Source organism: Sebastes umbrosus, chromosome 5 (assembly GCF_015220745.1).
Source record: "Sebastes umbrosus isolate fSebUmb1 chromosome 5, fSebUmb1.pri, whole genome shotgun sequence".
Taxonomy (NCBI): Eukaryota; Metazoa; Chordata; class Actinopteri; order Perciformes; family Sebastidae; genus Sebastes; species Sebastes umbrosus.
The window spans coordinates 21,519,412-21,535,554 of record NC_051273.1 but is presented as its reverse complement, the minus strand read 5'-3'; the positions used below and the strand labels follow the sequence as shown (position 1 = coordinate 21,535,554).

The 16,143-nt window shown below is 42.1% G+C and overlaps 1 protein-coding gene across 3 annotated transcripts in view; it reads left to right on the top strand.

Moving 5' to 3' along the window:
• Window positions 1-2,349: 2,349 nt before the first annotated feature.
• lingo3a (leucine rich repeat and Ig domain containing 3a) overlaps window positions 2,350-16,143 on the top strand; it is a 78,195-nt gene continuing 64,401 nt past the window's right edge. For all 3 annotated transcript variants that reach the window (XM_037770478.1, XM_037770480.1, XM_037770479.1), the window contains exon 1: window positions 2,350-2,422. The gene's annotated coding sequence lies outside the window, so the exon portion shown is untranslated. The remainder of the gene's footprint in view (window positions 2,423-16,143) is intronic.

Below are 16,143 nucleotides of genomic sequence, written 5' to 3'. Positions count from 1 at the left end.
AGTTTGCTGACAATATTTTTCACTGCTTATTTCTGTTTCAGTTTAGTATAATAACCCTGATCTGGACAGCCAAACATATAAGTACTGTTGACTTGAAACCATATCACTGTGACAGTGGGTGAACCGCTGCTATTTTTGACTTTAAGCCTGCGACTTTCAGTTGTTTGACCCGAGTTCATCCAAGCAGTAAAGGAGTGTTTTCACAGCGCTCACCCTCCCGCCGAATCTGTGCTGCAGGTGAGGGGTGAAGCTGCTACCCTGTGGCTCTCCTGATGACTGACATCAGGAGAGGATGTGGAGAGAGTAATCTTGTGCTGCCCACAGAGTCGTACCTCTTCTGTCCACCTGGCACACATGCAGTGTCTCTGTTCACTGCTGAGTGCGAGCTGTGTTTATGGGAGTAGGTGGCAGGCTGCTGTGAAGAGCCCCACGAAACCCTCTTGAAAATGACCTGAAACAGCGCTGCAATCAGCACCCGCTCTCCCACGCTGTAGCTGGAGCAGATCAGGGTTATGAGATAATGCTGCTCTTTTGTGCATCAGTCTGTTATTGCTGCACATGCACAAGGTTTCTGCTGTTTAGATGCAAATTGTACACTTCAGGAAGAATGTGAGAGAGGAACCACTGTGTGTTATTATTGTTATCAAGGAAGTTAGAAGGGGAACTTCACAGATTTTAAACATAAAGGTCGGTTTATTAGTCATGAGGAGTTCTCAGACCGTGAAAACATTTGTATAACGTTCGCTGTGGCTCTGGAGGAGCTTCGTCACGTCTTAGTTTGGAGACAGAAAAACCTGCGTTACAGAGTGGAAGTTTTGAATTTGAAAGACGTGGGTGTTTACCAAGCAGGGAACGTCTAATGAACAGATGCTATTGAGTTGCATTATGGTAAAAGTAGGATCCAGACCCATACTGGGGACTAAGGGGACATCTGCTGCCTTTTTTTCCTGCAATTTTGACTATTCTTTTTTAATCTTGTGTGTTGATTACCCAACTGTATGAAAGTGCAATACTAAATCACTGTAACGCCCCCTTTAAAGGATCACTGTGTAACATTTCAGGAGATCTATTAGCAGAAATGAAATATAATATTCATAACTATGTTTTCATTAGCGTATAATCACCTGAAACTAAGAATCGTTGTGTTTTCATTACCTTAGAATGAGTCGTTTATATCTACATTGGGAGCGGGTCCTCTTCACGGAGTCCGCCATGGTGCTCCGTCATGTTTCTACAGTAGCCCAGAACGGACAAACAAAAACACTGAGGCTCACTCAAACTGCGGCAACATGAGCCTCAAAGTGCAAAACCGTGGTATCGCCAGCCGCCGTCTCACTTCCGTGGCTCCTAAAGTAGTGTTATTATGGAAGGGATGGCCTCTGAGCGAGGCGAACGGCGTTACCACGGTTTTGCACTCGGCGGCTCACGTTACCGCAGTCTAGGAAAGGGAGGAGTAAGCATAGGGGTACTCGGTTGGTTGCAATCTGCAACCACACCACTAGATGTCGCCAAATCCTACACCCTGTACCTTTAAGACAGCAGTAAATGAAAGGCATGTGAAATAGCACACATAGTATGAGCCATACAACATGTTTCTAGGAGAAAATAAGAATATAATATTTTAAAGTACTTTTAATTGAACTTTTATTTAACCAGGTAAGTCCCATTGAGATTAAGATCTAATTTTCAAGGGGACCCAACTACATGTCAATCGATTCAAATATCAATCACGATTAATCGCATGACCGTCCATAGTTAATAGTGACTCATCGCAAATTAATCACACATTTTTTATCTGTTCAAAATGTACCTTAAAGGAAGATTTGTCAAGTATTTAATGCTCCTTAACTTTGACAGCCCTAGAAATAATAATTACATAATACACAAGTTAAAAAAGCATTGTAGGTGCCATAATGTGGATTTCTAAAGTGAGTTGTATAATAGCCTTTTGATAAATGCTTCTTTCTGATACTTATACGTATACGTATACTTTTAAACTTCAGAGAGGTGTCTGAATTGCTGGCGTGTCTGTTGCAACCATAGCTAAATTACATAAAATATTGCCAACATAACAGGAAAGTCATCACCTCTGACTTTCTCAACAAACATTTAACATTATGAGATTCCTCAGACTGTATAGCGCTGTATGGTGTCTGAGTTAAGTTCTTTGCTCTGTGTGTTTGCGTGATGAGAGTTCAGAGTTTAAATGAGACTAGATGTAATATAAGTGGAAAGTGATTCAGATGTTGACTCCGAGATGCAGCTTCCTTCAATTCAATTAACTCCTGAAAACACTTGAAGATGTTTTGACAGTGAACTTTGTCTCTCTCTCTTTTTTCTTTTCCTCTCAGATGTTTTTCACCTCCTGACGCTCAGGTGCAAAGGCAGCCGCCACCTCGCTGAAGCAGCAGAGCGCACACTGGTATGAATTAAATGCTTGATGTGTGTGTGTGTGTGTGTGTGTGTGTGTGTGTGTGTGTGTGTGTGGGAAGGGCAGCAGCAGCAGCAGTGAGAGACGGATACAGAACAGGAACTGCTGGTCTCTGGGGGTTCTCGTGGCTGTCTGTACGTTTGAAGGGTAGACTGCTCAGCGGAGGCAGCGATAGAGAGCATCGACCTCTATCTCTGGTGTTTGTAGCCAGCTGGAGACCGCTTTTAAACCAAAAGAGCTCCGTCTTTGCCTTTCAACATGCAAGGTGAAACACAGAGTCTGGAAGGGGTTATAAATTTCATGCACAGTCCCAGGTGTGCTGCAGAAGAACAAAAGGCTGCCTGCCTCATGCGGTGAATGTTGTGGAGGTCTGTAATGGATGGCTGCATGCAGAGTGATGTGTTGAGATGATCAGTTTAGATGCAGGGTGGTTATGTTGCAGGCAGCAGGGGAGCTTCATATTATTTTTTGGCTGGACTGAAGAGGGCCAGCCCTACAAACATAAAAGTCTGTCACTGAGCGATGGAGTTACACGATTGGTTGGCCGAGTGTTGAAGTTTCCTCATTGGCTGTAGCTCCTCATTGCTTTTAGACAGTTACCTCTAGTCTTGTAAGGCAAGAGCCTGGAAGACGTTCAAATAGGCAGTAAAATAAAAACCCATGATTGGCATCGTCAAGGTAACGTGATATGTCGCCGCAAAGTGCTATCCCATTTGTATTTAGACCATTTCAAGCCCTTTGCAGCCTCAACTTTTTATAAGGTGTCGTCAGTCAAGTCCCTGAGGGTTCAGGGCTTAAGCCCTTAGGGGGGGTCATTGGGATTGGGCCTGGCTCTAGAGAGAGCCATTTGCGTTTTTTACGTTACCTGAAGGCCACCTTAGTTCTCCAACACACTTCTGAAACTGCGGTAACGTGAGCCGCAGAGTGCAAGACCATACCAGCTGGCGTCTGACTTCTGTTGCTCCTAAAGTAGCGTTATTATGATAAGGATGACCTCTGAGTGAGGTGAACGGCGTTACCACGGTTTTGCACTCGGCGGCTCACGTTACCGCAGTCTTGGAAAGGGAGGAGTGAATGGAGGGGTACTCAGTTGGTTGCAGTCCTTTGTTTACCTTATTCAGGGGGACGTCTCAACGCAGCGCATCCCCTAGTGTCCTTGCCAGACCTGGTGGGCACGTACCGCTGGATTTAACATAGACATGACCACTGACTATTTGTGTAACAATTTAGCCACAAATTCACAGACTGATCATACACGGTCCAGACATATGCTCGGTTTTGACATCTTACCTGATCCAAGTGAGCAACTCTAGTGTTGATGCAGCACAGATTGTTATAAAAAGCTCTCTGTCAACCACCCAGAGGCTGGACAGACACGCTGCAGAGCCACAACTAGGACTCGACATCGGCTTATTGTCACCTTGAATGAATGGCAGCAGGTGCCGGCTGCTCCCCATGCCCCCCAGTCTGACCTGCAGGCTATTATCTGCTGCATTACAATGTGACTCCGTAATGTCAGCCAACAAAAGAGCTCAAACTCACTCCCTTGCCTCTAGCTTTTCCACCGCAACCTGCTTTACCGCCCCCTCTTTACACGGTCATGCGGCGTGTTTCGCTTTACCTCCAGCCTAATGACCAGCTGTCCCCGTAGATTTCAGGAGCATCCATCATCCTCAGAGAAGTAGAGCAGGAAAAGAGGCATGAAAAATGAAGCAGACAGATGGAGCCCTCAGTTAGTCATACACTTTGATGCTGAGGACAGTGAGGCTTCTAAAGTAACCTGCATGGCAGTCCGATGTTGTGCAATCGATGTTGATTTAAGCACTGTGGAGTGAGTGGACTTCAGGGCACTGTCTCTCAAAAAATCAAGTTTTCAGAACAAGACAGAATCGAGTCAATCTGTTTTAGAGATAATTTGACAGCGTTTTTCATTTCCTTAATGTTGGTTTTATCTCTTCAAATAGTTTTACATGATAATCTGATGCTCTGAACTACCACAGGCCAGCAGCTTATCCTCAAAGTCCCCCCTGAGCTACCCGGCAGCTTTACCTCAGCTTCTCATCTGGACGAGTGTATTTTACTTCTCACCGCGCTCCTTGATCAATCCAGCAGGATTTAAAGGCTTTGCTGCTATCTGTGATTGTGTTTGCCCTTGTCTGTGCAAAGGTCGCCAACACCTCTGACTCACAGAAGACTGTGCAGAGCTCTCAAAATGTGTTAGGTCAGCTCCTGCTGATGCTGAAGAGCAAATCCATTCACATTTTTATGATGCTGTTTTGAGACGCGGCCCAGAGACCGGCGAGGTTCGTAACAACCGACGGAGCCGAGGCATTCAGACAAACCGTTAGAACAGTTCAGTAAGTCAGACGGCTTGTAAATATTTATTTACAGTCAGGAGCTGCAGTGCATCTGATTTGTCTGACCTTCGACTCTCTCTTGTTTATTTTGTTCAATTCTGTCACTTTGGGTCTTTCTCATTTCCCCGATTTTGTGCCTCCTCGCTCCTCGCTCCTCTGGCTTGTGACCCGAAAATCAATCTCAGCGCTCCATCTTGAAGGACGTCCCAATTTCTAAAATGCATCTTGAGGAGAGAGGAGGCTTGCAGGAGGAGCTATGAGAGAGTGTGCACGGGGGTATTCTTTGCGGATGTCTTTTTGGCACCCCCCAGATAAAACAGGCGTGACACATTCTTGGAGAGAGGAGTGGTGGGAGTGGTCAAATGTCAATCATATAGGTCTCAACAAATAGCTGTATGACTTAAAGGTTCTTTTTGTGTGTTTTTGATTGCACTGTTTTCATAGTCAGCTTATGAAATTTATTTTTCAAGTTGAAATATGGAGCTTTTGCACATTGTTGCCCTCTGGTGGTGAGGTGGAAGATTGTTTGGAAGCTTGTTTGAATGAGCCACTTTTACTTTTAATACTTCAAGTACATTTTCCTGATTATACTTGCATACTTTTACTTAAGTACCTAGTAAAAGAGTATTTTCACATTGTAGTATCAGTATTTTTTACTTATTTTTATTTATGTAAAGGATCTGAATGCTTCCTCCACCACTGGAAGACTCGGGTCATGTTTACTCTGGTTATCAGGCTAATTCTGCCTGGGCTTTTGCTGATCTTGGTGTTTGCAAATGTAGACATGGTGTGAAACCATTCCCAGGGCGGCAAATACCGAGGCATTGTCACGGCCGTCAGCGTGTGATACCGCCGCACAAGGCACCCTTTAGCACCAGTATGAGACTGACCGGGCTGTCCATTAACTATAATGTAAACCCATCCACGGCAACAGCTCAGGGAAAGTGCGCTGGGAGAGTGGTTACGTAGTTTGAAGAGCAAAGAGACACGACGGCTTTCATCCAGGAGACCGGTGTCCCATGCGTTAAGTTTCACTTTCACGTTACAATCTGCTGTTCGTTCGTGTCCCGTGTTCACAACATTCAGTGTCATTTTCACTGTGCAAATGTAGTAGTTTTAAGCCCGACCATGTAGTTTTTTCCTAAAAACAAAGTGGTTTTGTTGCCTAAACCTATAGTAAAGGGGTGTGATAAAGCGGCGCTATGTGACGAGTTGGGAGTGAGAATGTGTTTGTGAAACATACACTTCCAGTTATGTGGACAGATTTTATTGGACAGGAGCTAAACGACAAACTGATCCATATTTCTTAAAAGCAGAGTGTGGAGAATTGCTTCGACATACGGACGGAGAATAAATATTTTCGTACCAGATTTAATTAAGCCTGTGACTCAGAAAATACGTGGAATAAAAATGAAGTTTAAATTGACATTTGCACCAGAGAATGTCTTGAAGCTTGTTAGTCTAGCACACGAGTTTAACTTCTGAAGTCCTTCCAAACTAATCAACTGGGATGACTCACGTTCACCTGATCTGTTGGTGTCTTAATCATGAATACTGAGCAGCAGCAGCAGCAGCACTGTAAGCTGCTTTGGATGAGACCGTCTGCCACATTCTGCAGCAGATGTAAATGTGAAAATACTTAATATCTGAATTTATATTGAACACTTCCAGATAGCTGAATCTTAGCTTAGCTAGATAGCTTATCAAGTGTTTCTTATTTACAAAATCTTTGTGATTTAACATAAAAGATGGAATTGCTCTATATGTGGTAGGAGTATACAAAGAAGTAGTATAGAAGTATTAACAGTAAAGTATGTTTTGATTAAGTATTGATGAATATATTGATAAACTGTGACATGTTATTCAATGTAGGTGGTATAATATGCCTTAAACTGTACACTTCAAAGTATAGAAAATGCATAACATGTCACAAGTATGAGTGAGTTCAAGTGTCAAAGCTTGAAAAGTATAAAATCTTCTAACCTGCAAATATAAAGTGTCAAGTGTCAGCACCTCAGAGCTGTGCTGACAGCAGGTTCAGCTGTTGAATAAAGACACTTTGGCACTTTAGTTTCCACCTTGTGTTATCTTCAACTGCAGCAGAGGTCGTGCCTGCAAACGTGCTCATAGCTTCTAAATTTCGATCTCTCAGCAGGTTTTAATCCCAAACAATCACTTCACCAGCTCATTTTGCTGAGTAACGGGCAATACTTTCACAAAGAGATAGAGAGAAGAACGCTTCAGCTGGAATTCAGGATTTTATTTTTTAAATCAGTTTACACAACCTCGTCGCATACTGACGCTTTGTCAGACCCCTCGGCATCACTTTTTTGGTCGCAGTTAACACGTAATTAATGTTGTTAATTATACAACAACTCTTACTTAGGTTCAGGCAACAAAACCACTTAGTTAGGTTCAGGTGTTGGTGTCCCGTGGGAAACTAAAAGTAACGTTGACTTATTTGTCACTTCACTCTTTATCGTCGGTATCGTCAGTCCCGTGAGTCACGTGAGTCGCTAGTCAGTGACGTTAACGTCAACCACAACCGTTTCCTAACCCTAAAACTAAGTGGTTGTGTTGCCTGAACCCTAACTACCTGTGAGAAAGGAAGTTTATTTTGAAAGGACACTATGCATGCAACGAGCGTATATTGGAACGTCCTCCTTGGTCCGTCGAAAAGTAACGTAAGAGGGGTACCCTGTGCGTTGGTCTCTGATGCCGAGTGGCGGTATTTTACGTTTTTTTTTTATTTTTAATGATTTTGAAAAGGTTATGCATGCTTTTATCACCACACGTCTTGATTATTGTAATGCACTTTACATTGGTGTTAGCCAAGCGTCTTTGTCTCGCCTGCAGCTTGTTCAGAACGCGGCAGCTCGTCTTTTAACTGGCACACGTAAACATGAGCACATCTCCCCTATTCTGGCTTCACTTCACTGGCTCCCTTATTATTAATATATAAATTGTTAAATGGTCAAGCTCCAACTTATCTCTCAGACCTTTTAAAACCACATCTTTTATCAAGGACACTCAGATCCACTGAGCAGTCGCTTCTGACTGTCACGAGGTCTAGGTTGAAGCTCAGGGATGACCGAGCCTTTTCAGTTGCAGCTCCAAAGCTCTGGAACACTTTGCCTCCATAATTGTACTGCACTTTGGTCAACTTTTGATCTTTTTAAATGTGCTTTATAAATAAATTTGGATTGGATTGATGAGTTGGGAGTGAGAATGTGTTGGCCCTTTGTGTCCCTTTCGCTCTTTAAACTACCACAGCTCTTTCCCTGTGCGTTTACTGTTACTGCGGATGGGTTTACATTGTAGTTAATGGAAAGCCCGGCCCAGGCGACGTGGTGGTTTACACTCAGATGTTTCTTATTCACAGCAGAAATGTACAAAGTGGAGTTGTTGGTCAGAACGTGATTAGTTTTGAATTTAATTTCATGTTTGGGGCGGTGAAGCGAGTGGACCGTCTTTGGCCACTCGCGCAACAGCTACATGCAGTTTCTACAGTGTGACTGGTAACTTTCTCAGTCGACCATATCGGTTCCTCGAGTGACGATGGGAAGGCAGCTGCTTCCTCTGACCCTGCCATCAGGGCACCCACCTGTTCACATATTGTGTGTAGACAGAAGAATTTCATTTATGAGATCACTATGATCTTCTCAACTCCGATCATTCACCAACATGCAAGCAAGATTGGTGTATTTATTATCACGAGCAGTTTGCTGCCATTCAAATGTCCTTGACTTTCTAGCACAGCAGATTGTGATGATGATGATGATGATGATGATGCATTATCCTGAGTGAACTGGGAATGGAAAGCATTGAAGTAGTAGCTACATGAGTCTCAATAGCTCTTGACTTAAATTGTCCATCTATTAGTTTGCAATGATGAAAAACAGGAAGGCAGTGGTGGAAGAAGTATTCAGCAATACCAAAGTGTAATTAAGTAGCACAAAAGTGTCAGTGTTATACTGTTATGTATTATTGATTTGTGAATACTGAAGCATTAAATTAGGCTATAAGTAGCATTTTAATGTTGCAGCTGGTCGAGATGGAGAAAATTCGTACTACTTTGTTATGCTGCTTGGTAGTTTAATAATTAATAATACATCCTATTCCATAAAGTGGTCATATATTTTGTATGTAAAAGCTTAAAGCCCCTGCACACCCATTAGTCCACTCACACAGGCGTTTTTCACGTATGTTGCCTAGTTAGACATCTTGTCAGGACAGTGTGCGCGTCTATGAACTGTACTTAATTGTGCATCTGGTGATTTTGTTGTACTTTTTGGGCGGTAAACTCCACCATGTTATCATTATTATATCCAGTAACACTCTGTTACTTTGACAATTTCAGGGTCGTCTTGTCCACTGTCTGTCTTAACGGGAGTTTGATGGACGGGAGTGGCACACAATGGTTATTCTCTACTAAAAGAAGACGAATGCGACTTCAGGTAGGTAACTCCTATGTTGGTTCATTTATATATTGTGTTTTACTTAGCTGGCTTGTTAGCCATTAGCAATCCTACATTCAGGTATTGGCTGGTTTTGTTCAGAGTTGTAGAGAGTGTGAATCCTGCTGCTGTTTCAATGTGAGGATGGGACTGATGTCTCTGTAAGCTAGCTGTTAATGGTCGGTAACCTCCACATCTGTCAACTGACTGCTCATTAAAACACAATATCTGATGTCAGAATAGAATTAATTCTGCAGTTGAGTGATTAGTAAAGTAATGTAGGCTACTGTAGTTCATGACTTTTTCAATGAGTCATTATTTACAACTGTTAAATAAATGGAGTGAAGTAAAACATGACAGTATTTGCCTCTGTGGTGGAAAGTATACATTTACTCAAGAAAGTTAATGTAGGCCTACTAGGCTACTTAACAAATTTTAGTATATTATTTCCATTTCATGTGACTTTATAGGCTACTTCTACTCCATTACATATTCAGAGGAAAATATTGTAGGCTACTTCACGTTATCTGACGGCTTTAGGTACTAGTTGCTTTAAAAACGAATAAACTCAGAAAAAAAAGTTTGGAAACTTGTGTTTGATGGATTATTTCTCTGTTGTTACAATGCTAATTGGCATTGTATTTTACATCGTTGGAAAGCCTGATTTGTATACTTCACAATGATGTCCAACTTGTAAGGATCATGCATTTGTGGGATGAGCAGCACAGCTGATTATGTGGGTAGCGCCCAAAGTAAAATTTGCCAAAATGCTCTGCCAATACTAAACAGTGTATTCTCGTGTTGGTATTGACTCTTGTTTTGAGTTGTTTGGTGGATTGGATGATTGAACTCTCTATCAGTAACAAGGAACAAACAAGACATATTGGCTATTTTACACTTTATTCATTTAATACACCGTCATGAGCCTCAGTAGCGGTGGAAGACCAAGTCAATACCAACAGGAGAATACACTGTTTAGCATCGGCAGAGAATTTTGGCAAATTTTACTTGGGCGCTACCCACATAATCAGCTGTGCTGCTCATCCCACAAATGCATGATCCTTACAAGTTGTACATTATTGTGAAGGTAAATAAACAGGCTTTCCAACGATGTAAAATACAATGCCAATGAGCATTGTAACAACAGAGAAATAATCCACCAAACACAAATTTCCAAACTTTTTTTCCTGAGTTTATATAAAACATATGAAGAACTTAAAATACGATGCACTGTATAAGATTAAACTACCCAGCAGTATATTAGATAATTTGTCAATTATTTAAAAAGAAATGACCAGCAACTGTTTTGATAACTATCAGTTGTTAGTAGCCTTAGAAGTATGAAATAATTTTTTATTCAAAAAAACATTTCATTGTTTCAACTTCTCAAATGTGAGGCTTTGCTGCTTTTTCTTGTCTTAAACTGCAGTAAACTGAATAATTATGAGGTTTGGACTGTTGGTTGGAAAAAAAACACATTTTTAAGATGTCACTTTGAGTTCTGTTTCATTGTGATGGGAATTTCTCTCTTTTTTTCGTATGTTTTACAAACCAAATAATTAATGGATTGATCAAGAAAATAATCAGAAGATGAATCCATATAGAAAATAATCATTAGTTCGAGCCATCTATATAATAGTAATAGTAAAAATGAGCTCCAACTCAAGCAGCTATACGAATAAAGCGCTGTAAATATTGTCTCCTGAGTTAATTCCCACTGTTGGAGAATGTAAATACTGTATACTGTTGGTAACTGTGAATGCTGAGCACACAAAGGCAGTGAGAGACAGCAGAGTGTGAGGGCAGCGACAATATAAAAAGAATTAGATGTGATATCGGGGACCGACACAAGGAAAAGCTTTTGTGATTACGGGATTACGAGACAACATTGGAGGAACATGTTTCATTCAGAGGTGTGAAAAGTAACGTTGATCCCTGTCGTCTCTGCTCAGTTTGACAGTGAGCATCTAGTGCGAGGACCAGCTGGTTCTTTGATGTGATTTTTTTTTTTTTGGATGTCTTACATATTTTACATCACACCAGAGTGTTTTTAGGCCAGCGATATTCTCCTAAATCCCCCACTTTCCTGTTCCCTCTGATTACTGTCTGTGACAGCAAAGAGACTTAAGCGCTCCAATTACCAGCTGTCCAATTAACCCGTATCTGTCTGCTGTTTCTTCTTGTTGTTGTTGTGGTGAAACTGTGTCTCTTACATGAGTAGAGTTTGTGTCGGTGATGCTGGTTGCAGAATGTAGGACAGTAAATAAAAGGATGGGGGGGCTGTGATGGGGAAGAGGCTGAAGGATCCACTGCAGAGGATTTTACCAGAGCTTCAGATTTTCTGGCTTATGAAAACAGTATTTATTTTGCGGTTATATAACCTGATGTATCTTGCAGAAATTACACATTCTTGTTGTAGCTCTCTCTGCATCTCCTCGACACCGAGGTTGTTTCGGCACGTTGTTCTCTGTGGTTTCGCTGTCTGCTACCGTTTTGTTTGTCATTATGTTTTCCCCCGCAGCTCTGTGTAGTCCTGCACTTTTTGAGAATGTGCCAAGCACAGCTGAGTGACAGTAGTGATAACATGCAGTGAATGTTAAGCTTCCTCTTAGTCACAGGGAGACCTCACACACACGCACACACACACACACACACACACACACACACACACACACACACAGACACATACACACACAGACAGACAGCGAGTGAGTCAAATACTAAACCTGCATCTTTGATGTGCCCACTGGCACTAATGAGATTTGTCATCTTTTCCAACAGAATGACTGCAGTCATTGTTCGGTGTTCGCGTGTATCCCCACATGCAGACACACACACACACACACTGGTAAGAGTTAAAGGTGCATGCTCCCTAGCTGCAGCCTTTGTGTCTGCAGCTTGTTTGACTTCCAATCAGTGATTCAGCTCATTTCAAACATGAATTTCCCTCGTGGCTGCAGAGCAAACAGTGACTATGTTTACATGCACACTAATATTCCAAACATGACAATATTCTGAATTTAATACGGGTCATGTAAACAGCATATTCCATTTTGGGATTTACATATCATTACTACATACATAATGTATATATATATACATATACTTCTAATGCATTAATGCAACTTGCATTTTTAGGTCGTAGCGGGCTCAGTTTTAAAGCTAGAGTGAAGATACTGGCATCATAAGAAAGACAGAAAATCTAGAAAAATTGTAGAAAACCTAATGAATCCATTGTTGCCAACCATGTCATACTAGCTTGCCACGAAGGATGCTAAATAACGCTCCAAACTTAGGCTGCATAATGGTGAGGAAAAACTGGCATGGCCATTTTCAAAGGGGTCCCTTGACCTCTGACCTCAAGATATGTGAATGAGAATGGGTTCTATGGGTACCCACGAGTCTCCCCTTTACAGACATGCCCACTTTATGATAATCACATGCAGTTTGGGGGCAAGTCATAGTCAAGTCAGCACACTAACACACTGACAGCTGTTGTTACCTGTTGGGCTTGTTATGATTTGAGCATATTTTTTATGCTAAATGCAGTACCTGTGAGGGTTTCTGGACAATATTTGTCATTGTTTTGTGTCATTAATTGATTTCCAATAATAAATATGTACATATATTTGCTCACTCCCATCTTGATAAGAGTATTAAATATTTGACAAGACCCTTTAAGGTACATTTTGAACAGATAAAAAATGTGAAATTAATCGCAATTAACTATGGATAATCATGAGATTAATCCCGATTAAATATTTTAATCGATTGACAGCTCTAGTTTTTTTTCAAAGTTTTCTACTGGTGCTGGAGTTGTTGGACTCTTTCATTCCTTCAACCAACTTCTTGAAAAGGTCGGAGTTGCGATATTTGCATATATCCAGAAACCTGTTGATATTCAAGTCTTTCATAATGTTTAAAAGTAGGTGCGTCTCTCCTTCTTTTCTTTCGGTCATGCAAAAACCCCAATTGAGATGCATATTCTGAATGTGCTGTTTATATGTCCAAATAATGCTCCTAAAACCTGATTAATATCGGCATATCCCACGTCTTAATCGGAAAATGCTCCATTCGGAAAAGGCCTAATTCAGAATATCCAAAAGGACTATGCTGTTTACATGACCCGTATCAAATTCCCAATATTGTCATTATTCATAATAATAGTGTGCATGTAAATGCTGTCAGTGACACAGGACAAAGACCGCCTTGATTTTGAGTTGAATAGATGAATACAAGGTGAAATGGAGACAAAAAGATACAGGTACGAGCAGCACACTGTGTGTTATCGATTTAAGTGGTATATTAATGTTTCCCTCAGACCTCCTCAGGCTCCTGTCGGTGTTGATGATATCTGTGATTGGTGAGTCAACAGGAAATTAAACCACAGAGGTAACACCTCATAGCCTCACCAGCACTTCAAGGCTGAGACAACTCGAAGGGCCACAGAAAATAACATTTCCACACCGGCGTGCTCTTTTTTTGTGACATATTTCTTTAGAAACCCTACTGTCTGGAGACCCCAGCGTTTAATAGGTTTTCATTTCTCCTCACCTTGGCTGTCTGGCTGCTGGTTATTGGCCACAGTGAGTTTATACCTCCGATCCTTCAGAAGGTTTTTCAGCTGTGTGATTGATTTGACTGTGAAAGGCCATGAAGGGCAACAGCCTGTTTGGCCTCTTCATTGCCCGCGCACTGATGGAGATTTAGAAAAGAGCCTCGGTGTTATTTGAATTTGAAATGAGAACAGAAGTGAGGCACGACGCACAAAAAGACTAAAGCATCCAGAGTGAGCAGAGACTTGTCAGGGGTGAGTGTGCGCTTTTTAAAAAAACTGGCTCGCAGAGAGAGAGAGAGGGAGATATGCAGCGATTGAGAGTGGCGTCAGAGTAGCTTTGTAGCATTAGTAGCAGGAACAGAACCTGGCAACTGTAGATGTGCTACTTGGCTCCAGCCTCCTTACATAACATAAAAAGCAGGAGGAGAGTAGCCAGAGGCCTGCGAGCACGGCTGATGAACTGCTGGGCACGGAGCGCTCCTCTGATACCTGGAGGCACCAAAGCGCAGGCCACTTGACAGGTCTAAAAATAGGCAGGAGACGAGAACAATGTGGTGACAGAGCGAGCGAGTGGGAGTACAACGGAAACACCTTTTTTTTGGTCTTTATTGCCATCTCTGTGAAGTGTACTCGGGGGCCAAAGAGGAGCCTTTTGTGTGGCTTTGATGGTAGCTGGAAATAATTTCCTGTTGACTCATGAAGCTGAGTTTAGTTTGTCGCAGCGCCCCGCTGTGATGCCTTCTATTTGCACCTTTAGTGGTTGCATAACTTTTGATTTATAGGGGTGGACTTCCCGTCTTTTTCCACTCTGTAATCCCCCTAAACTCTTCCCCCTCGCTTCCTGACATTTTGTACTGATGTTTGTGTGTGCATTGCAGCGCTGAGCTTAACTCTGCCTGCCACCCATCCTAATCTGCTCTCCTGGCCTCAGAGCTAACAAGCTTAAAGAAAAAACAGAGCAGTGGTCAGCAAGAAAAATCAGCCCGGCTGTCACGGATATTTTCACCCTGCAGTTGACCATCGGTGCTGAAACGTGTGCGTGGGATGCAAATGAGGAGGTGCATGTGTGTCTAACCCAGTGGGCTACCTCTGGGGTCTGAGAGGTGAAGCCAATGCAGAAGTAAATCGGGATGTTTAATGCTATCGGTTAAACGATTAAAAAAAATATTCAAAATCAAATAAAAAAGCTGAGCAAAACTCAGAAGTGTGGCTTGTCACTTAAGGGAGAATAGCTTGTCCACCTTAACAGCCCACCTCAAGTGAGTCTGAGGCGACGTTGCAGGATACCTACAAATTCATCGACAAATAAACTGTGCACACACTGCGCTGCTACGTTCACAGCTATAACGGCACCGGCAACCCCACACTCATCGCCGCCACACAAACACGGTCTGTCGGACACTCGCTAACTTTACTCTGACCACCTCGCAGCTAAACTAAATGATGCGGTGGAGACTTTTACTGGAAAAGTGGCTGCATGTATCCTCGACAATACACGCAGCGTCGTAGCTGCTACAGTAACTCTCCCGGTCGGGTGAACTGGGGACTCAGTTGTCTGTTTTGCACATGCACTGCAGCTGGCACGGGGAATAATCGGTTAACGAGGGTCGATTATCGGTCAGGAAATTCAAAATTAGCATCCCTAGCCTAAAACTTGCATTCTTACTAACAGCCAACAGGGTGCGACTCCTCTGGTTGCAAAAAGAAGTCAGATTGTATAGAAGTCTATGAGAAAATGAGCCTACTTCTCACTTGATTTATTACCTCAGTAAACATTATAAACATGAGTTTATGGTCACAAGCGCTAGTTTCAAGTCTTCTTCAATACAGCATGATGTTCATTTAGTAATTTATGGTCCTATTTAGAGTCAAATAGACCATAAAGCAGGGGATGCTTTAGGGCTTGGCTACCATGTGATTGACAGGTTGCTACCACAGCATTTTCCCGTCTGGGAGTTGACCCTCTTGTGTCATTTCTGGTTGCAAATACCAGGACGGCGACAGCCAAATACCAAGACGGCGACGGACAAAATGCCGAACTGGTGGCTTCAAAACGGCAGTCCACAAACTAATGGGTGACCTCACAGTGACCTCTTATATGCAGTCTTTGGTTCAAGAATACTTTTCCTATTGCACAAGACATTCTGCATATAAATATAGCTACATATATCAGCTGCAGCAGTACATTGTGTTATAAGTTATAAGCAGAACATCAGAGGCCAAAGAGAGAACATGATCTCTCTGCTCTCTATAAGTAATTTAAAAAATCCAATTTCTGAAATGTACACTTACTGATAACTTCTTCTTTTTTTTTTTTCACTTCAGCAAAGCCAGAGCATG